This window comes from Schistocerca americana, chromosome 3, assembly GCF_021461395.2.
Source record: "Schistocerca americana isolate TAMUIC-IGC-003095 chromosome 3, iqSchAmer2.1, whole genome shotgun sequence".
Classification (NCBI taxonomy): domain Eukaryota; kingdom Metazoa; phylum Arthropoda; class Insecta; order Orthoptera; family Acrididae; genus Schistocerca; species Schistocerca americana.
In genome coordinates this window covers 931,353,101-931,375,590 of record NC_060121.1, presented here as the reverse complement: position 1 = coordinate 931,375,590, position 22,490 = coordinate 931,353,101, and the positions used below count along the sequence as shown (strand labels likewise).

At 44.6% G+C, this 22,490-nt stretch overlaps 1 protein-coding gene and 1 pseudogene across 1 annotated transcript in view; both read right to left on the bottom strand.

The window, feature by feature from the left end:
• LOC124606547 (orcokinin peptides-like) overlaps positions 1-22,490 on the bottom strand; it is a 451,556-nt gene that overhangs the window by 39,321 nt on the left and 389,745 nt on the right. The window lies entirely within an intron of this gene.
• LOC124608177 lies at positions 13,307-13,424 on the bottom strand (annotated as a pseudogene).

Below are 22,490 nucleotides of genomic sequence, written 5' to 3'. Positions count from 1 at the left end.
CAGGAGAACGTGGTACCAAAGCCATAAAACACGGGCTATGGAACAATGGAAGAAAGTAATCAGGTCGAATGAGTCTCATTTGACATTGTTTCCAAATTCTGGGCGAGTGCACGTCCCATGGGTGAAACACGGCCGGGGTTCGCTCATGATTTGGGCAGCTACATTTTGGTATTCCTGGACCCTATGGTTACTCTGCGAAGTCGCATTACTGACAAAGATTATGTGACCATTTTGGCTGATTAGGTCCATCCCATAGTACAATGTTTGTTCTCCAACGGTGATGTTGTCTTCCTAAAAGACAGGACCCCCTGTTCACATAGCACAGAACTGGTTTTGTGAGCATAAGGATAAATTGTCGCATTTCCGCTGGCCACAACAGTCTCCAGATCTCAATATTATTCAGCTTTTGGAGAGATAGTTGCGTGATCGCTACCGACCGACATGGTTTCCTGAACTTGCCATTATTTCGCTGGAAGGATGGTATAAGATTCCCTTGAAAGCCGTACAGGACCATTATTTATCCATTCTGAGATGACTGGGGGCTGTTTCGAATGTCAACATTTTTTCAACAGTGTTAGGGTGGTAATATTTTGTGCTTCTGGCGTTTCCATATTTTGTCCACCCCATTTATACTGTATACATATAATGCGAAAAGTAGGTTTGTTTCGGATAATATTATGTGTAAGCAAGTTGCCGCCTAATTAACAGCCACCGTCTCATTGGGACTTCCTGATTTTTATTACATAGACCCTATGCTGTGGTGTAAGGCTTGTTTCAGTGCCTACCGTTACGTCTGTTTCTGCTACGACACAATTCACAAAGAATGTTAATAGCGTTCTTTAAAGCGGGCGTTTGCTCACTGGTGTTAATGGTGCATTTACTGTACTTGTGCATCCTGGCCTCGCTGCGGCCTTCACAGTTCTGCGTCAGTTTTTTGAACTCCTCGATATAGTTGTGTACATTTACACTACTTCGCAGCGAAGCGCTAGTGGTAAAGCGCTGTCTCCATATTGGAATGACAGCCGTCGATGGGCCTCGGCTGCTGTGACACGCTCTGACCACAAAAATCGTATCAGTTCGAGTTGTTCGTCTACCGTGGCCACAGGGAACGCTGCGGCATGGCGCAACACAACAGTGAAGATCTCGCCCGCACAGCAGCTGCAGATTCTCTGCCGAACTAGGTAAAAGCTAGGAAAGGAGAAAATCTAGGCGTGTTACACTCGCGGAAGACAGCAGACTGCTCTACAAAATAATGATAGACATTGTTCGTGTCGCTCTAGTGGACTCTAAACATGGGGCATTACACGTGGTGCCTCAAATTAAGAAAATGGTTCAAATGGCTCTGAGTACTATGGGACTTAACATCTGAGGTCATCAGTCCCCTACAACTTAGAACTAATTAAACCTAACTAACCTAAGGACATCACACTCATCCATGCCCGAGACAGGATTAGAACCTGCGATCGGTAGCAGCAAAGGGATTTTGCGCTTTTCCAGTGATCCATTTTCATGCCCTCACATGGTGTGATCACGTAGGGGTGCGACATTGTCAAATGCGTGAATAAAGCGGCAAAGGATTTCTCTAAGCCCCCCCCCCCCCGTTCGACAATAAACTCAGTGGCACCACCATACCCCCACCATTTACTAAGAATTTTAAAAATGTGTTTTTACAGAGAAAACCTAAAGACATCACACACATCCATGCCCGAGGCAGGATTCGATGATGATGATGTTAGGTTTGTGGGCTCTCAACTGCGCGGTTATCAGCGCCCGTACGAATTACCAACCTTTGCTCAGCCCAATCTCGTCACATTCATGAATGATGATGAAATGATGAGGACAACACAAATACCCAGTCATCTCGAGGCAGGTGAAAATCCCTGACCCTGCCGGGAATCGAACCCGGGACCCTGTGCTCGGGAAGCGATAGCGCGACCGCGAGACCAGGAGCTGCGGACGCGGGATTCGAACCTGCGACCGTAGCGGTCGCGCGGTTCCAGACTGAAGCGTCTAGGTTCACTCGGCCACGACGGCCGGCTCAAATTAGGATTAGCCTTAAATTCTCTTGCTATTTAATGCTTTCTTACCAAATGACTGAAATCTTTCTAAATAAAATCCCAAGGGTCAAAATAACACGGGAGCAACGCCCCAAAAATTAACGAAATAAGACAACTGGTTACCGATGCGTCGAGTTTTCTCTTGAACTGTTTCATTTCGTGGCGACAGCGTGTGTTATAATACACTGTGCAACAGAATTAAAGGATCACTTTTGCGAAAGCCCGTAATTATCTCCCACTGCGGTGTATCAGTTTGAAATTTGGCTCAAAGGTGCCTACAACCTTCATCTGTAATGGTGCGAAACCGTGGCGCCCTCCGCTATTGGCCTCGGGCTCGACGACGTTTCTGACAACATGGTGTTGAGAAATGAGGAAAAAAAGTCCAGAGCTCAGAAGCAGCAAAGGGTTCTTACGCTGTTTCAGTGCACCTGTGCCACATGCTCCTGTAGCGTGTTGATACACGCATGAATAAAAGGGCAAAAGGCCTCTCTAAGCTCTTCAGTTCGGCGATAACCTCGGCGGACCCTCACCCCTCCCATATCTGTTCAAAATTTTAAAACTGTGCCTTTACAGAGAAAACATCCAAAGTAGTACTAGGTGCCTCCATGAAGGCAACTGACAACGGAAGCGTATCAAGTGGTTGCCTATGTGCAGGCGCCTAGCGCTACTTCGAAGGTTTTCTCTGTAAAAACACATTTTTAAAATTCTTAGTAAATGGTGGCGGGAGGGTGGTGCCACTGAGTTTATTGTCGAACAGGGGGGGGGGGGCCTTAGAGAAATCCTTTGCCGCTTTATTCACGCATTTGACAATGTCGCACCCCTACGTGATCCCACCAGAAAATGGATCACTGGAAAAGCGCAAAATCCCTTTGCTGCTTCCGGTCGGAGGTTCGAATCCTGCCTCGGTCATGGATGTGTGTGATGTCCTTAGGTTAGTTAGGTTTAAGTAGTTCTAAGTTCTAGGGGACTGATGACCTCAGAAGTTAAGTCCCATAGTGCTCAGAGCCATTTGAACCATTTGAACCTTTGCTGTTTCGGATTACGTTCAGATTTCGTCGAATGATTTTGAACGGTCCCTAGTGGTTCCATCCTGTACACCAGAGCAAAAATTGCAGTCATTTTAGTCGCATTGCACTCCAAAGCGGTGAGTTTACGTTCATTGGCGTTGCTAGTTCACGATATCCTTAGAGAAAGGTTCAAGGGTCAGGGAGATGTTAGCAGTATCGAAGATTGTCTAGAACGTCCTCCTGTTGCTCATCTCACTGAAAACTGTCGTTTTCGACGGCGAAATGTGTGGAAATCAATCTCCCAAGGAAAGGGGTGGTTTCAATGACGCCCTTGATGCCAGCACCTGAGGCCTTTCCGTGCCGATGCTCAGCGGCTGTGTGTCGGAAACGATTTTGCTCTGCCACTTGTAAGGAACCTGCGCGATTTCAACGCTGGGCGTTGCGGTTCTGACATCCAGCACAGAGTTGTAAAAATTGGGGGTAAAATGTGGAAAAGACGGGGTGCTACGACCTCTCCATCGTGTGACACGTCCACAGTGGCATTGGGTAACATTGTGGTGAAATTTGGTGCTTATGGAACATCATTAACCCGTCCCAAACGTCACATGAACCTCTGAGCTCTGGACTTCTCTTGCATTTGTCAGCACCTTGCTGTATGACTAAGAATGACGTTGTAGGGTGCCACGGTTTTTCACCAATACAGATGATGGTTGCAGGTACCTTCCAAATTTAAAAGTATGGGTCGCAATGCGAGACAATTACGGGGTTTCGAAAAACTGATTCCTTAATACACTCCTGGAAATTGAAATAAGAACACCGTGAATTCATTGTCCCAGGAAGGGGAAACTTTATTGACACATTCCTGGGGTCAGATACATCACATGATCACACTGACAGAACCACAGGCACATAGACACAGGCGACAGAGCATGCACAATGTCGGCACTAGTACAGTGTATATCCACCTTTCGCAGCAATGCAGGCTGCTATTCTCCCATGGAGACGATCGTAGCGATGCTGGATGTAGTCCTGTGGAACGGCTTGCCATGCCATTTCCACTGGCGCCTCAGTTGGACCAGCGTTCGTGCTGGACGTGCATACCGCGTGAGACGACGCTTCATCCAGTCCCAAACATGCTCAATGGGGGACAGATCCGGAGATCTTGCTGGCCAGGGTAGTTGACTTACACCTTCTAGAGCACGTTGGGTGGCACGGGATACATGCGGACGTGCATTGTCCTGTTGGAACAGCAAGTTCCCTTGCCGATCTAGGAATGGTAGAACGATGGGTTCGATGACGGTTTGGATGTACCGTGCACTATTCAGTGTCCCCTCGACGATCACCAGTGGTGTACGGTCAGTGTAGGAGATCGCTCCCCACACCATTATGCCGGGTGTTGGCCCTGTGTGCCTCGGTCGTATGCAGTCCTGATTGTGGCGCTCACCTGCACGGCGCCAAACACGCATACGACCATCATTGGCACCAAGGCAGAAGCGACTCTCATCGCTGAAGACGACACGTCTCCATTCGTCCCTCCATTCACGCCTGTCGCGACACCACTGGAGGCGGGCTGCACGATGTTGGGGCGTGAGCGGAAGACGGCCTAACGGTGTGCGGGACCATAGCCCAGCTTCATGGAGACGGTTGCGAATGGTCCTCGCCGATACCCCAGGAGCAACAGTGTCCCTAATTTGCTGGGAAGTGGCGGTGCGGTCCCCTACGGCATTGCGTAGGATCCTACGGTCTTGGCGTGCATCCGTGCGTCGCTGCGGTCCGGTCCCAGGTCGACGGGCACGTGCACCTTCCGCCGACCACTGGCGACAACATCGATGTACTGTGGAGACCTCACGCCCCACGTGTTGAGCAATTCGGCGGTACGTCCACCCGGCCTCCCGCATGCCCACTATACGCCCTCGCTCAAAGTCCGTCAACTGCACATACGGTTCACGTCCACGCTGTCGCGGCATGCTACCAGTGTTAAAGACTGCGATGGAGCTCCGTATGCCACGGCAAACTGGCTGACACTGACGGCGGCGGTGCACAAATGCTGCGCAGCTAGCGCCATTCGACGGCCAACACCGCGGTTCCTGGTGTGTCCGCTGTGCCGTGCGTGTGATCATTGCTTGTACAGCCCTCTCGCAGTGTCCGGAGCAAGTATGGTGGGTCTGACACACCGGTGTCAATGTGTTCTTTTTTCCATTTCCAGGAGTGTATGTTGCTCATCGTGGTTACTGCCAGTACTGTATCGAGCAAGGTAGCTAAAGCTGTAGGTAGGCACTCGATTAAAATTTTGGAGGATGAGGCTTTAAATCCCCGACTGGCAATTCAGATTTATTTTTCCTGGGGTTTCATAAACCGTATGGTTCCTTCGCAAAATACGCAACTGAGTTCTTCCTCTAATTCGACCTTACGTTCCGTTCCTAATGACCTTATTGTCGACGATACGTTAAAGCCTAATATCCTAAATTTTTGTGAGTCCTGAACGTCTGTATGAAGAAGATTAAGCATTGAGATTCATCCAGAGAGTCTAACCTCAATTATAAATAACGGCAGATAATGCAAAAATGAGCTGTGAGAAATGCATATTCGCATTTTTTAATCTATGTGAACAATTTTTGTCACAGAGCAGTAACTTATATCGCACAGCAACCCAGCAGAGTTACGACTGTCAGTCTTCACACCGCTGTTGCACTCACGAAAATGGCCATGAGACTTGTTCTACAATGACGCAGTTAAGGCCCTGTCAACAACGACCCACTAAAAGTGCACAAAGGTTTCATATACCTGTGACTCCATTTTAAAGGAGGTTTCCGGGTAGATTACTACTTCTACATCTACATCATACTCCTCACGTCACCTGACGGTGAATGGCGGAGGGTACTTCTGGTATCACCTCCCTTCCCCGTTCCACTAGCGAATGACACGTGGGAAGAATGATTGTCGGTAAGCCTTTGTATTAGCTCTAATTTCTGGAATTTTCTCGTCGTGGTCTTTCCGAGAGAAGAATGCGGGCGATAGTAATACAGTGCCTGACTGTTTCTGGAAAGTGCTCTCTCCAAATCTGGAAAGTTCTCTCTCCAAATCTGGATCTTCTCTATCTCTTCTGTCAGTCATACCTAGTAAGGATTCCAGACTGATGAACACTCCTTAAGAATCGGTCGAACAAGCTCCTTTCAAACCACTTCTATCGTGGATGAGTTACACTTCCTTAAGATCCTTCCTGCGAATCTCAGTCTGGTATCATCGTTTCCTTCTATTTATTTTATGCAGTCATTCCACTTAAGATCGTTCTGGACAGTTACTCCTGGATACTTTACGGTAGATACTGATTTCACTAATTTGTCATCAATAATGTAGTTGTGTAGTAGTGGACTTCTTTTCCTACGTATGAACAATATGTTACGTTTATTTATGGCCAGCTTCAAGTGCCTGACTTTGCAACATTCGTCAATCGTCTGTAGGTCATTCTGCAATTCTTCTGGCACTGACACTTTCTTATAGACAACATCATCTGCAAACAGTCTTAAACAGTTTCCGACGGGTTCTAGTAGGTCAGTTATATACATTGACATTAATGGTCCTCCTTGAGGTACTGTAGAAATTAGATTTACATCTGTCGATTTTATTCCGTTAAGTGAGAATTGCTGAGTTCTGTCCGAAAGGCAGTCTTGAATCCAGTGGCAATATCCGATAAGTTCGTATTTTTTACAGTAAAGGGCAGCGTGGGACAGTGTCAAATGCCTTCCTAAAGTCGTAGAAAACGGTGTAAAAGATAAAAGACAGAGATAAATATGATTAATGCTTCTTCAGCTCTTTCGGATAATGTCGAAAGCTCCTCGAGGCTGTTCGCAGATACTGCTGCTGGGCACAGGGAAGTTGCAAAAAAGAAAACTGTAACGAAAGGCAGGAAGACTTGCGGAGAATCGCCGCTTTGTGCAGGAACTGACAACTAAACCTTCTGCGTAATAAAATGCAGTGGACTGCGTGTAAGATGTACCAAACCCACTACAGTTTGGACTATACTCTTACACCAACGTCCAAAAAACAGCTACATCTATAAAATATTCGGGACCAACCAACCGATGTGGTATGGCCAATGTAGTGTGGTTGATGTGTACGGTCACTTAAAACTAGTAGGAAAAGCAAATACCACGCTGAGATTCATTGGAAGAATCTTAATGAAAAGTAATTCATCCACAACTAAGTCTTTTATAATATACTCTTGCGACAAATTTGTGTACGTTACTCTCCAATAGAGTCTATACAAGGGCGATGTACTTGGTGACAATATTATGGAAATGGAACAGGACATGGATGAAGATGAAATGGGAGATATGATACTGCGTGAAGAGTTTGACAGAGCACTGAAAGACTTACGTCGAAACAAGGCCCCGGGAGTAGATAACATTCCACTAGAACTACTGACAGCCTTGCGAGAGCCAGCCCTAACGAAACTCTACCATCTGGTGAGCAAGACGTATGAGACAGGCGAAATGTCCTCAGAATTCAAGAAGACTATAATAATTCCGATCCTAAAGAAAGCAGGTGTTGACAGATGTGAAAATTACCGAACTATCAGTTTAATAAGTCACGGCTGCAAAATACTAACGCAAAATCTTTACAGACGAATGGAAAAACTGGTAGAAGCCGACCTCGCGAAGATCAGTTTGGATTCCGTAGAAATATTGGAACACGTGAGGCAATACTACGACTTATCTTAGAAGATACATTAAGGAAAGATAAACCTACGTTTCTAGCATTTGTAGACTTAGAGAAAGCTTTTGACAATGTTGACTGGAATGCTCTCTTTCAAATTCTGATCGTGGCAGATGTAAAATACAGGGAGCGAAAGGCTATTTACAATTTGTACAGAAAACAGATGGCAGTTATAAGAGTCGAAGGACATGAAAGGGAAGCAGTGGTTGGGAAGGGAGTGAGACAGCGTTGTAGCCTCTCCCCGATGTTATTCAATCTGTATATTGACCAGGCAGTAAAGGAAACGAAAGAAAAGTTCGGAGTAGGAATTAAAATCCATGGAGAAGAAATAGAAACACTGAGGTTCACCGATGACATTGTAATTCTGTCAGAGACAGCAAAGGACCTGGAAGAGCAGTTGAACGGAATGGTCAGTGTCTTGAAAGGAGGATATAAGATGAACATCAACAAAAGCAAAACGAGGATAATGGAATGTAGTGGCATTAAATCGAGTGATGCTGAGGGAGTTAGATTAGGAAATGAGACACGAAGCAGTAAATTAGTTTTGCTATTTGGGGAGCAAAATCACTAATGATGGTCGAAGTAGAGAGGATATAAAATGTAGACTGGCAATGGCAAGGAAAGCGTTTCTGAAAAAGAGAAATTTGTTAACATCGAGTATAGATTTAAGTGTGAGGAAGTCGTTTCTGAAAGTATATGTATGGAGTGTAGCCATGTATGGAAGTGAAACATGGACGATAAATAATTTGGACAAGAAGAGAATAGAAGCTTTTGAAATGTGGTGTTACAGAAGATTATATGGGTAGATCACATAACTAGTGAGGAGGTATTGAATAGAGTTTGTGGCACAACTTGACTAGAAGAAGGGATCGGTTGATAGGACATGTTCTGAGGCATCAAGTGATCACCAATTTAGTATTGGAGGGTAGCGTGGAGGATAAAAATCGAAGAGGGAGACCAAGAGATAAATACGCTAAGCAGATTCAGAAGGATGTAGGTTGCAGTAGATACTGGGAGATTAAGGAGCTTGCACAGGGTAGAGTAGCATGGAGAGTTGCATCAAACTAGTCTCTGGACTGAAGACCACAACAACAACATAGTCTCCAATGTGGGAGAGGTGATATTAGTAGAGGATACAGAGTATTCATAGGAATACAGCGTGTATTGTCAGGGGTTGAAACAGTAGTGCGACGGCGTTAGGGCCCTACCGCACTGGGATACCACGGCAGCTTTGCCGGCAGGGACCCCGGACACAAAGCGTGTGCACAACGGAGCCCGCAGCACCTGGCATCTTACCTGAGCGACGCAGCTCTGCTCTGCCGGCAGGTCTGACAGCCTGGCAGTGTTACCTATGAAACGCGTGGCGGCTAATGAAAGGCACCACTGTGCCAGCAGAACCGCAAGGCGCTATTCGCCACCCACTTTTTCCAGTTCCACATCTGCGCAATGAGTAATTTTGACACTGAATCTTTATATATACGAGATTCATATGAGACCACTTCATCTCAGGACTGTTGAAATCGCGAACAGAAAAAGAGAACCCGTGTTGGAAATCTTGAGAGTCGTGATTAAAACTCAGTTAGGAGAATACGCCTCTTCACGTTGCAAACACATTCAAACTAGTTATGATAATAAAGCACTTTCTGGAGCCTGGCTGGTTGGAGACCATGGAAATTATCGATCCACAGTTTCCTCACAGCCTGTTTCTGATGCTCCACCCCAGTCACAAGAACGCGGCAGCTCAGATAAAGCTCATTACTATCTGGGATATGCAAGTTTTCCTCAAAACCTATTTATAGACCGAAATAGCACAGCTGCACCTCCTGCTGCAGCAAGTGATGCTAATGGATCCGAGATGCCAGATGCGATTGAATTATTTTAAGAAAAGAGACGTAGATAAATGCGAGTGTTTTCTTACTTTTTGTCCAGAACATTTATTTGTAATATTTAATTTGATTGTGTAACGGAAGAACTTTTCAAAATAAAAACTGAAAAGTAACTCATCCCTTTGTAATCTGTACCAATTTCCATACATTATGAACTGCAGAATCAAGCAAAAATACCTAAAAATTCGCATGGTGATAGTTTTTTAAAGAAGTCACTAGTGTTATTGTGCTACTCAAATTTCAGACATCTATAAAATCCATCTAGCACTTAATGCGTGTGTTTAGACAACTTACATTCTCAGTCCAAAATACTGCAACTGCCATCAGTCAACGAAATATGGGGAAACATATTTATCTCGGTGAAGCATGGCTTTGTTTTGTCGTTGAAATTTGGAATGATCTGTTGCGCTATGGTGGTCACAATGTGAAAAAACCAGCTGCCAAATGTAAACCGGAAACTCACACTATCGTTGCAGCCCGGAGTGAAGCAGGAGGAACTCACACGATCGTGTGGGCCAGAGTGGAAGGAGTGTACGTATATATTACAGTTGCAACCGGAACTTTGAATGTCACTGTTAACTACAAATAATTGGTTGTTGATTAGACAGTACCATATACAAATAGGTTAGACATCACTCTTTATTCTGGTGACTTCAGTTTCTCGGCAAACTGTGAGTCAAAATCTTTTCTTCCGGCAGGATAGCTTTTCTTAAAATGGTGTCCTTTTCATTCAGTTCATCTAGGCAGATCTCCTATAACTCTTCGAATGAATGTCGTGACATCCTCACATAAATGAAAAAGTTATCATTGTAATTGCTCAGACCATTGTATAGTGTCTAGAACAACCCATTTGCGGAACGATCAGCCGTGAAAGGATGTACCCAGAAATTCTCCTTTTTAGGCATTATCGTTTTATTCGACGTTGCACACAAAGCACAGCCACTGGCTTTTCTATGACCACTTCAATAATGAGCATAGATTGAAGAATTTCTTCTGGCGGCTCTGTTGGCGGACGTACTGGCAGACTGCAGTACTGCCAGCAGATCTGCCGTGGCGTGTGTGCAGCAGGGCCCTTACGGAGATGGTGATCAAACATCAATGGCGGACTCTACAATAGGAGTGTTATGCTCATGGTAGGGGTTACCTGCAACATTCCGAGTATACGTTCCAAGAAGACTCAAGCAGCATGTTACTTCATGCGTAATAAGTATGCCGGGAAAACGTGGAGGCTTGCCAACAATCGTGATAGAGGTACCAGATGCATCCTCCACCACACACTGCGAGCTGGGTTGAAGAGGAGAAATGTAGATGTAGTAACTGGGCTACTAATGCTTTATTATAACGTCAACAACTCATGTCATAATAAAGAATCAGTAGATATACAGGAACTATTTCATTTTCATCTCATGCAAGTCTTTGTAAGGGAATATACACTACTGGCAATTAAAATTGCTACACCAAGAAGAAATGCCGATGATAAACGGGTATTCATTGGACAAATATATTATACTAGAACTGACATGTGATTACATTTTCACGCAATTTGGGTGCATAGACCCTGAGAAATCAGTACTCAGAAAAACCACCTCTGGCTGTAATAACGGCCTTGATACGCCTGGGCATTGAGTCAAACAGAGCTTGGATGGATGTACGGGTACAGCTGCCCATGCAGCTTCAACACGATACCACAGTTCATCAAGAGTAGTGACTCGCGTATTGTGACGAGCCAGTTGCTCGGCCACCATTCACCAGACGTTTTCAATTGGTGAGAGGTCTGGAGAATGTGCTGGATAGTGCAGCAGTCGCACATTTTCTGTATCCAGAAAGGCCCGTACAGGACCCGCAACATACGGTCGTGCATTATCCTGCTGAAATGTAGGGTTTCGCAGGGGTCGAATGGAGGGTAGAGCCACGGGTCGTAACACATCTGAATTGTAGCGTCCACTGTTCAAAGCGCCGTGAATGCGAACAAGAGGTGACCGAGACGTGTAACCAGTGGCACCCCATACCATCACGCCGGGTGATACGCCAGTATGGCGATGACGAATACACGCTTCCAATGTGCGTTCACCGCGATGTCGCCAAACACGGATGCGACCATCATGATGCTGTAAACAGGACCTGGATTGATCCGAAAAAATTACGTTTTGCCATTCTTGCACCCAGGTTTGTCGTTGAGTACACCATCGCAGGCGCTCCTGTCTGTGATGCAGCGTCAAGGGTAACCGCAACCATGGTCTCCGAGCTGATAGTCCATACTGCTGCAAACGTCGTCGATCTATTCGTGCAGATGGTTGTTGTCTTGCAAACGTCTCCATCTGTTGACTCAGGGATCGAGACGTGGCTGCACAATCCGTTACAGTCATGCGGATAAGATGCCTGTCATCTCGGTTGCTGGTGATACGAGGCGGTTGGGATCCAGCACGGCGTTCCGTATTACCCTCCTGAACCCATCGATTCCATATTCTGCTAACAGTCATAGGATCTCAACCAACGCGAGCAGCAATGTCGCGACACGATAAACCGCAGTCGCGATAGGCTACAATCCGACCTTTATCAAAGTCGGAAGCATGATGGTACGCATCTCTCCTCCTTACACGAGGAATCACAACAACGTTTCACCAGGCAACGCCAGTCAACTGCTGTTTGTCTATGAGAAATCGGTTGGAAACGTTCCTCATGTCAGCACGTTGTAGGTGTCACCACCGGCGCCAACCTTGTGTGAATGCTCTGAAAAGCTAATAATTTGCATACCACACCATATGCTTCCTGTCGGTTAAATTTCGCGTCTGTAGCACGTCATCTTCGTGGGGTAGCAATTTTGATGGCCAATAGTGTAATTAGAGAACTGGGAGCCGAAATCCCCATGGCCGAAGGACAAAATCTGCCATTCCGATCCAATAATGTGGTAGTTGAAGTGCTCCTGGATGTCAGCGTGGAAGTACTGTCGTGTCGATACCACGGCCTCTCGCCGAATACAAGAGGTACAGAGTCCGTCTGGCAGCATATGTAGGATGTACAACAGGTAACATGTCCGTCCACCGGTAGCTGAGTGGTCAGCGCGACAGAATGTCAATTCTAAGGGCCCGGGTTCGATTGCCAGCTGCGTCGGAGATTTTCTCCGCTCAGGGACTGGGTGATGTGTTGTCCTAATCATCATCATTTCATCCCCATCGACCCGCAAGTCGCCGAAGTGGCGTGAAATCGAAAGACTTGCACCCTGCGAACGGTCTACCCGACGGGAGGCCCTAGTCACAAGACATTTACATTTTAACAGGTAATTATATACTAACACCCAACGCGCATGACTTCTTTCGAGATCTAGTCGTGACTGCCAAATAAAATTGCAGCTATACAGGGTCCTATGTCAGGTCTTAAACCACCACAGTTTGCGCTTTTATCGCATGACATTTCGAAAAGCGTCGATCAAGGTAACTAGCACTCCGTCTTCCGGCCACAAGTGGCCCATCGGGACCATCCGACCGCCGTGTCATCCTCAGGTGAGGATGCGGACCGGAGGGGCGTGTGGTCAGCACACCGCTCTCCCGGTCGTTATGATGGTTTTCTTTGACCGGAGCCACTACTATTCGGTCGAGTAGCTCCTCAGTTGGCATCACGAGGCTGAGTGCACCCCGAAAAATGGCAACAGCACATGACGACCCGGATGGCCACCCGTCCAAGTGCCGACCACGCCCGACAGCGCTTAACTTCGGTGATCTGACGGGAGCCGGTGTATCCACTGCGGCAAGGCCGTTGCCAAGGTAACTAAGCTGATGCAGTATTTCTTGATTTTCGAAAATCACGTGACTCGGTACCACACCAACATTCATTAACTAAAGTACGCTCAAACAAAGTATGTGTCCTAGATTCGAGATTAATTGGTAGGCAAGGCACAGCGTGTTATCTTGGATGGAGAGGCATCGACAGTACTGAAAGCGTGTTAAGACACTTCCCGTTCACGCTGTATATTAATAACTTGATGGACAATACTAATAGCAACCTTAGACATTTTGCAGATGATGTAGTTACCTATAAGAAAACTGCGCAGGGGGGGGAGGGGGGGGGGGGTGGGTGGCGCGCGGTATGAGGCGTCTTATCACGGGCCGCACGGCTGCCCCCATCGTAGGTTCGAGTCCTCCCTCGGGCATGGGTGTGTGTGTTGTCGTTAGCGTAAGTTAGTTCGATTGAATAGTGCATAAGGTTAGGGACCGATGACCTCAGCAGTTTGGTCTCGTAAGACCTTACCACAAATTTCCAATTTCTATAATTAAAAAAACTCAGAAATATTTATTTCTAGCTTGATAAGATTCCAAAAGGGTGTAAAAACAGGCAACTTACTTAAAATGTTCAGATATGTAGTGTTGCACACTTCAAAACACAAAAAAGTTATGTTCTATGTCTATAATATCAGTGAGACAAAAATACAATCAGTCAATTCAGTATAAATACTTGGGTCTAAAAATTTGTAGGGATGTGAAATGAAACGATAGAATTCAGTCGTAGGTGAAACAGGTGGCAGATTTCCTTTAGATCGTAGGATAGTAGGAAACTGCAAACATGCACAGCGTACATAGGAGACTGCTTACAAAACACTGATACAAACCATCCTAGAATATTGCTCAAGTGCGTAGGATACATACGAGACACGACTAACAAGGGTTGTTGAATGTATACAAAAGGAGGGCAGGACGATGGTCACAGGTCTATTTGACTCACGGGAGAGGTTCGCGGATGTCTTGTTTCAGTTGGTAGACTTTTGAAGATAGATGCAAATTATCTCACCAAGCCGTACGTACAAAATTCCGAGGACAAATATTGACTGAAGAATCGAGAGCTTCAGCCCCCAACGTAAGGCTTCGGTAGGGACCGCGGGGAGAGTATTAGACTTATTGCAGTGTGCAGAGAGGCTTTTAAGCAGCCATTCGTCCTAGGCTCCACGTGTGAATGGAAGGGGAAGAAACAATAATATGTGGTACAATGGGACTCACTCCCTGTTACACACTTCACAGTGGTTTGCCGAGTATACATGACAAAGGATGGATAAAAATATGAAACATTAAAATCACAACACAGTACCGTGCAGGAAAACAGTTGGCATTCATAAAAGTTTGCAATCGTCTCAGAACGGATAAATAAAGGTCATGTATGGTTTTGAAAGGAGTCTTACACCAGTCTGCCTGCAAAATAGTAGGAACGTCAGGTAATGATGAAGGAGGTGGATAACGATCACTCACACTTCTATCCAAAGTACCCCACAAGGGGTCAATAATACTGAGATCTGACGACTGTGGTGGGCAGGGAAGATGCGAAATTTCATCCTCGTTCTGTGCGGCAGTGTGAACAGGGCCCCTGTCGTCATTACCGTCGGGGAACAAACATTGTGTCATGGGATGCACCTGATCAGTCAAAATGATCACATAATTCTCAGCAGTAATGCGACTTGTAGCTAGCCATGGGGTCCATTTCTCGCGGTGTATCCATATTCTTGTCCACCCCATGTTTCTCTACACGTAGAAATGTCTGAAACGCCCTGTGTGTAATCGTATTGTATAAGTTACATCAGTGTTTTCCAAATTGTGAATTAAGGCGCCCTGGTTGTGCTGATGGTCCCACCACAAAAATATTCACTCATTAGTTACCTACTGCAACAGTAACACTAACGAATAATACGGAAAGGTCAAATAAAAATGTATGTCTTATGTTTGCGCTCCGTTGTAAGGAAGAAAGAATGAAACTTCCTGGCAGATTAAAAGTGTGTGCCGTCTCACAGTTTTAATCTGCCAGGAAGTTTCATATCAGTGCACACTCCGCTGCAGAGTGAAAATCTCATTCTGGAAGAACGATTGTTGATTAACCTCTGTATGAGCTCTAATTTTCCAGATTTTTCAAAAATTAGTAAATTCACGAGATTTGTATCGCATAAATTGCCCGACTCTTCTTTGAACGGACGGTCTCGTTACTTCAACAGTAAACTTCTTGATGGTACACCACGTCTCAACCGGCGGGAGTGGCCGTGCGGTTCTAGGCGCTACAGTCTGGAGCCGAGCGACCGCTGCGGTCGCAGCTTCGAATCCTGCCTAGGGGCATGGATGTGTGTGATGTCTTTAGGTTAGTTAGGTTTAATTAGTTCTAAGTTCTAGGCGACTGATGACCTCAGAAGTTAAGTCGCATAGTGCTCAGAGCCATTTGAACCATTTTTGAACCACGTCTCTCTTAAAGTGTCTGCCGTAGCTGATTGTTCCGTATCTCTGTAACGCTCTCGCGCTTATTAAACGACTAGCGGGGAAACATGAAACTGCCCAGATATTTGTTTATGCACTCTGTGATCAAAAGTACCCGGACACCCAAACAAAACGTACGTTTTTCATATTAGGAGCATTGTGCTGCCACCTACTTCCATATACTCCATATCAACGGCCTCAGTAGTCATTAGACATCGTGGGAGAGCGGAATGGGGCGCTCCGCAGAACTCATGGACTTCGAACGTGGTTAGGTGGTAGGGTGCCACTTGTGTCATACGTCTGTACGCGAGATTTCCACACTGCTAAACATCCCTAGGTCCACTGTTTCCGGTGTGGTAGTGAAGTGGAAACGTGAAGGGACACGTATAGCAGAAAAGCGTACAGGCCGACATCGTCTGTTGACTGACAGAGACCGCTGACAGTTGGAGAGGGTCGCAATGTGTAACAGGCAGACATCTGAAATTTTCCCGGCGTATTTCTTCTTCTAATAATTTCCGGGTATGCAGCCGGATCCTGTCGACATTCTGCCACGATATTTCGGCCCAGAGACGTCCGGCCATCATCAGGTGAGTACACAACTACTGAAGAGCCCAGGTGCATCTCTGGGCCGAAATATCGTGGCAGAATCTCGACAGGATCCGGCTGCATACCCGGAAATTATTAGAGGCAGACATCTATCCAGACCATCACACAGGAATTCCAAACTGCATCAGGATCGACTGCAAGTACTATGACAGTTAGGCGGGAGGCAAGAAAACTTGGATTTCATGGTCGAGCGGCTGCTCATAAGCCACACATCACGCCGGTAAATTCCAAACGACCCCTGGCTTGGTGTAAGGAGCGCAAACATTGGACGATTGAATAGTGGAAAAACGTTGTGTGAAGTGACGAATCACGGTACACAATGTGGTGATCCGATGGCAGGGTGTCATCTGCGAGCGTGTGTAGTGGCAACAGTAAATTTTGATGGGGGTGGTGCTAGGGCGTGGTCGTGTTTTTCATGGAGGAGGCCTGCATCCCTTATTCTTTTGCGTGGTAGTAGCACAGCACAGGCCTACATTGATGTTTTAAGCACCTTCTTGTTCAAAAATATTCAGATGTGTGTGAAATCTTATGGGACTTAACTGCAAGGCCATTAGTCCCTAAGTTTACACACTACTTAACCTAAATTATCCTAAGGACAAACACACACACCCATGCCCGAGGGAGGACTCGAACCTCCGCCGGGACCAACCGCACAGTCCATGACTACAGCGCCCCAGACCGCTCGGCTAATCCCGCACGGCGCACCTTCTTGCTTCCCATTATCGATGAGTAAGTCTTTCAGCACGATCGAGCACTTGCTCAGTGGCGGAATGGTTACACGACAATAACATCTCTGTAATGGACTGACCTGCACAGAGTCATGACTTGAATCCTATAGAATACCTTTGGGGTGTTTTGGAATGTCGACTTCGCGCCAAGCCTCACCGACCGACATCGATACCTCCCCCTCAGTGCAGCACTCCGTGGAGAATGGTCTGCCATTCCCCAAGAAACCTGATTGAACGTATGCTGGAAGCTGTCATCAAGGCTGAGGATGGGCCAACACCATATTGAATTAGAGCATTACCTCTGGAGGGCGCCACGAACTTGTAAGTCATTTTCAGCCAGATGTCCGGATGCTTCTGATCTCACAGTGTATGTGTATACACGCGTCATGTGCTACGCTTCTTTTTCACCCCCACGCCCTCCTCTTTGATATGTAGATGGTTCTTACCCACACAACGATGATTTCCGGACAGTAAGTGATATGTGTAGCAAGTTTAGTTGAAATCGGTCAGGTGGTTTAGAAGGAGATGTGGAACGCGCACACACACACACACACACACACACACACACACACACACACACACACATCCATTTGTATATGTGTGGATGGATTCTGTGATGGAACGTACCGCGCTCCGTTGGATGTTCTCTACCTTTTCTGTTAGTGCAAAATAATAAGGGTGTCACATTGATGAGAGGCATTCAGTAACTAGCCTTACAAGTAAGTGACTTCTTCCATGTATGAATTATACGGGGTGTTCACAAAGTCTCTCCGCAGTGCCGTATGATTGTTAGCCTCGCGTGCCGTATGCCGCAGTGAATATATCGAAATGAAACTCGATTTCCTGGGCGAGTTTTCTTACTGACTTGTTCAGACTCATGGACATTTTATCGGAAATATCGAGTAGTTTATCCTCACACAAAACGCTAGGACGACCACTTCTCGGTACATCTGTCACTGAACCCGTACTTCGAAATATGTTAATCAAATCTCGCACAATATCTCAATGTGGGAATGTTGTTTCTGGGAAAACAGAATTAAATGTTTGACGAACTGAAAATGTGTATTTACCGCCAGCTTTGACCACTTGTTCCACTAAAAACACACGTTCTTCAATGGTAAGCATTTTAACAGGGACAAAAACGAAACAAACGAACAAAGGAAGTAAAACGTTCAGGTCAACACGTAACGACACACACCAACGATACTACTGGCGCTGGCTGAGATAAAGGAAACAGTGGAATGTTGGGAGAGTCCACATGAAGGGAAGTAACCCAGGCAGGCGAACAATCAGACGGCACTGCGGAGAGACTTTTTGAACACCCTGTAGTTCCTTAATATTCAAGTGAATCTCAGCCTGGAATCTGATTCACCTGAGCAATACATTAAATTCATTCACGTTCAGCGTGAACTGCTAGTCCCTGTAACAACCATCGATCCTTCGCAGGCCTTTCTGTACACCTGCCGCATTCCTGCGTTTAAATTAGCCCGCGCATTGGATTTTTGGTTGAAGAATGTGACGAAAATTAAAAATGGTAGAATTCTGTTTCCTTGTTGCATCAGTTTAGAATCTCCAATGAAGTTGATCTTAGTTGTAACGTAAAAGCGACAAAGTCACATAGATTCACATCTCGTTTAGAGCTTAAGCTCTAGTTGAATCTATTTCTTTAGATGAAGAAAGTCATACTGAGTTGTCTTGTAACAGGATTTTGAACATACATATTGGCACTATCAAACATAACGATTTTTGAAAAACAGTGAAAGATGAATCTACGCTGCTCGTTGGAAAAGCTTAATGAACATTAATTCGATTGGCAGTATACTATTGTTTTGAAGCGTAGTTTCCGGCAGTCGCTGTGACAAACAGTAAATATCTTGCCAAAATTAAAGTGTAATGGGAAATTAATGTAGCTATATTCTCATTCCGAGATTTGAGAAGTTACGAACAACAGGGTCCTCCTTCCCATTAATTATATTGACGATAAATTTGTTCAGTAAATTGTCCGCGAATTTGGAAGTCTTGCTTTAACTATTATTATACTTTAAAACTAAACTAACCACATTAACAACGAACCTCAACTGCGTTCGGTACATCGTGGGCTGGGAACCAGAAACTTTTATTAAACACCGAGTCAGAGTGTCGATGACAAATCTAAAGAGGGATTGAAAATTCAGTCCTACCAGTTACAGATACCAAGTTTCACAACTGCGTCACTTATTCGGAGGAAAGCGGAAAGAGGTAATTTGATAATCACGGGAGCCGTAAAGTTCTATAACAAAAACTAAAGCTCGGTGTATATAGCAGACATTTTACGGGGCAAGCGTTGTAAAAAATTTATCGAGCTGAACGTTGAACATAGGCTGCGACAGAAAGGGTGGGCTGAAATTAATTAAGACGAAATTAATAGATCAAAGTATTACTCCTTTATCCACGTCCAGCAATGTAACTATATTTTTAAAAAAATCAGCAACCACTTCCACAAAAGAAATTCTATTTTTTTTTACGTGTTTGAGTCACCTAGTGCCCTTCTTTAGCAAATTAGAATTATTGTATTATTACATGCACTATCATCCACATCACTACAACAATATGCTGCAATTCTGGAGAAGGCAAGTAGGTGCCCCAAGCTGGTATAGAAATAAAATTTCTTTTGTGCAGCTAGTTGTGAATTATTTCATCAAATCAAAATATAATTTAACTTCTAGAAACACGTGAAGTACAGATGCAAAATGGGAATATATTCATCTGTAGGATCAGTGCTGCGTTCTAGTCCACTCTGGAGTGTAGAGCAGTACTGCTAACGTAATAACAGTTTTAGTTCAGGCGATTAACCGACGAGTGGTTGCGAATGAGCTGTCGTCAATTACAAAGCTGGATTCGTAATTAAAGTGATCGTTGGCAGAATGGGAATGACCACATTAATTTTGAAAGTTTATCTCTGTGTAAATGTGTTAATTTAAATTGTGGTTGCATCATGTGCTTAATTATTGCTTTTTACACAGGTTGAACACTTTTAATAAATTACTGTGAACTTCAGCTACTCAATGTTTCATTACATTTACATTTCAAAATATGAAAGGCTGCTGTTTTAAAGACAATTTCAAATGTTGCCCTCATCCGGGATTCGAATTACCTTTTAATCTTTGGCTACCAACACGGGATTTTGCCTTTTTTAATACAGGGGATGAAAAACTATTATCGAAACTGCCTGTATGTGTTGTAGAATAATTTAATGACAATTATTGAAAAGATATGTCATGAACGTAGGCGAAACGTGTATAATAAATAAAAAATAAAATAAATATAGAATATATTCATGGCGTTCGTGGTTAACATGATGTCATGTACTATCTGCAATGAACAAAAAATGGTTCAAATGGCTCTGAGCACTATGTGACTTAACTTCTATGGTCATCAGTCTCCTAGAACTAAAAACTACTTAAACCTAACTAACCTAAGGACATCACACACACCCATGCCCGAGGCAGGATTCGAACCTGCGACCGTAGCGGTCGTGCGGTTCCAGACTGTAGCGCCTAGAACCTCTCGGTCACCCCGGCCGGCTGCAATGAACAGCCAACAAGTGAGGTTACTTCTCATCTTTCGATCCTTATTTTTACATTTGTGGTCTTTGGTTTCTTCTTTCACTACATGACATGGAGCTGTATAGAGATATTGCAGGGAAATTAAAATACTTTCAAGGTTTGATACTACAATCATGTTTTGGATGTTGGAACTCTTTTCATTTCTGTACTTGATAAGAAATAGAAAAAAACCGGCTTGTGCAAGAAAGCATTTTATAGTTTTCCTATTGTCCAAACGTGTTTCACTACCTTATCAGCTATCTTTGGTTGGATGTTTTGCTTATTTTCTTTCCCGCGTGACGCTATTCGTTATGTACGCTGGTACTTTTATGTCTACCATAGATTCTACAGCTTGTCATGCTTTTTTCATATTTTGGTTTTGCTTTGGTTGTTCATGATCTGTTGAAGCACTTCTTCTTAGATGTTGTAATTTCTTACTGTTACACAAATATTTGATATAATTTATCAGTAAAGGATAAGGCTTCTGCCGCCATTTCACATGTTGTTATAGCTATGTGATCTTCGTTTGTTTCGCTCCGTATTTATTTAGAGAATGGCGATTTCAAATTATTGTTGACATTTGTGATGTTTATCACGATGAAAATTTCAATTGTCAGCAACGCTTTGACATCATACACCACTCTCCAAACAATACGAAACGAAACAAATGAACGTCTCGTAGCTAAACTCGCGCAGGTGGCGATGAACTCTTTATTGATAGTTCAGACTTGAGGCAAGCAAACAGGAGCATTATGCGGTTAAAATCGAAGTACACAAGGAGCATAATCTTTCTATCTCAGCGCTGTTGTCGAGCTTTTTTCGGTCCGAGAGATCCAGAACGCTTGGTTTCGACGACGCATCCATAAATTAATGTTTCATCACCTGTTATGACAAATTTCAGTAGTTCAGAATCGTTGTTCCCTTCACCTAGTGACTCCGCCGCTGTTTTGGTTCGAAATTCAACAGTTTTGTAATAAATTTTTGATGGCACACGTTTCACATCCAAAAGAGCCAAAACATTTTCCCAGAATGAACCAAACGATACACCAAAATCATCGGTGACTTCTCTGACTGTACTTCGGCGATAGTTCATAATCATTTATTTCACTTTTTCCGGATTTCATCTTGAGCTTGGGCGTCCAGTAACTCGTCATCCTTAATGTTTACACGAGCTTTTTCGAAAGCTGACTTCTTAAACCCTTGTTTCACTCTTGGGGGACTCACACAAGTAGTATTTAGTATTTCTAAAGTTTTGCCGCACTTTTTTATTTTCTTACAACAAAATTTAAAACAAATTCTCTAATTCGTTTTTATAGAAGTTAAACAATCGCCGATATTACCAACACATATATAATCCTTTTGACAAATGACAACTGACTGAGTATCCAATAGGGCCAACACTGTTTAGATACGTCTCAGATAACTTTACCAACACGAGAACTAAAAAATGGCGCGAATCGGATAACACAACACGTGAAATACCAAAATTCCATTACCTTTCGACACACATCGTGTACAGGTATGACCATGCGATTCTTTCCTCCGGCATCCATTCAACTGCAAATTTTAGTAACAGCTCGACGTAACACGTGCCCAACCAATCTCTCCGATTAATTATATTCTTTATTAGTCACTGTTTCGCCATTGGCTCATTGCCGGACTTCTTCGTTCCTTGCTCTATCAAT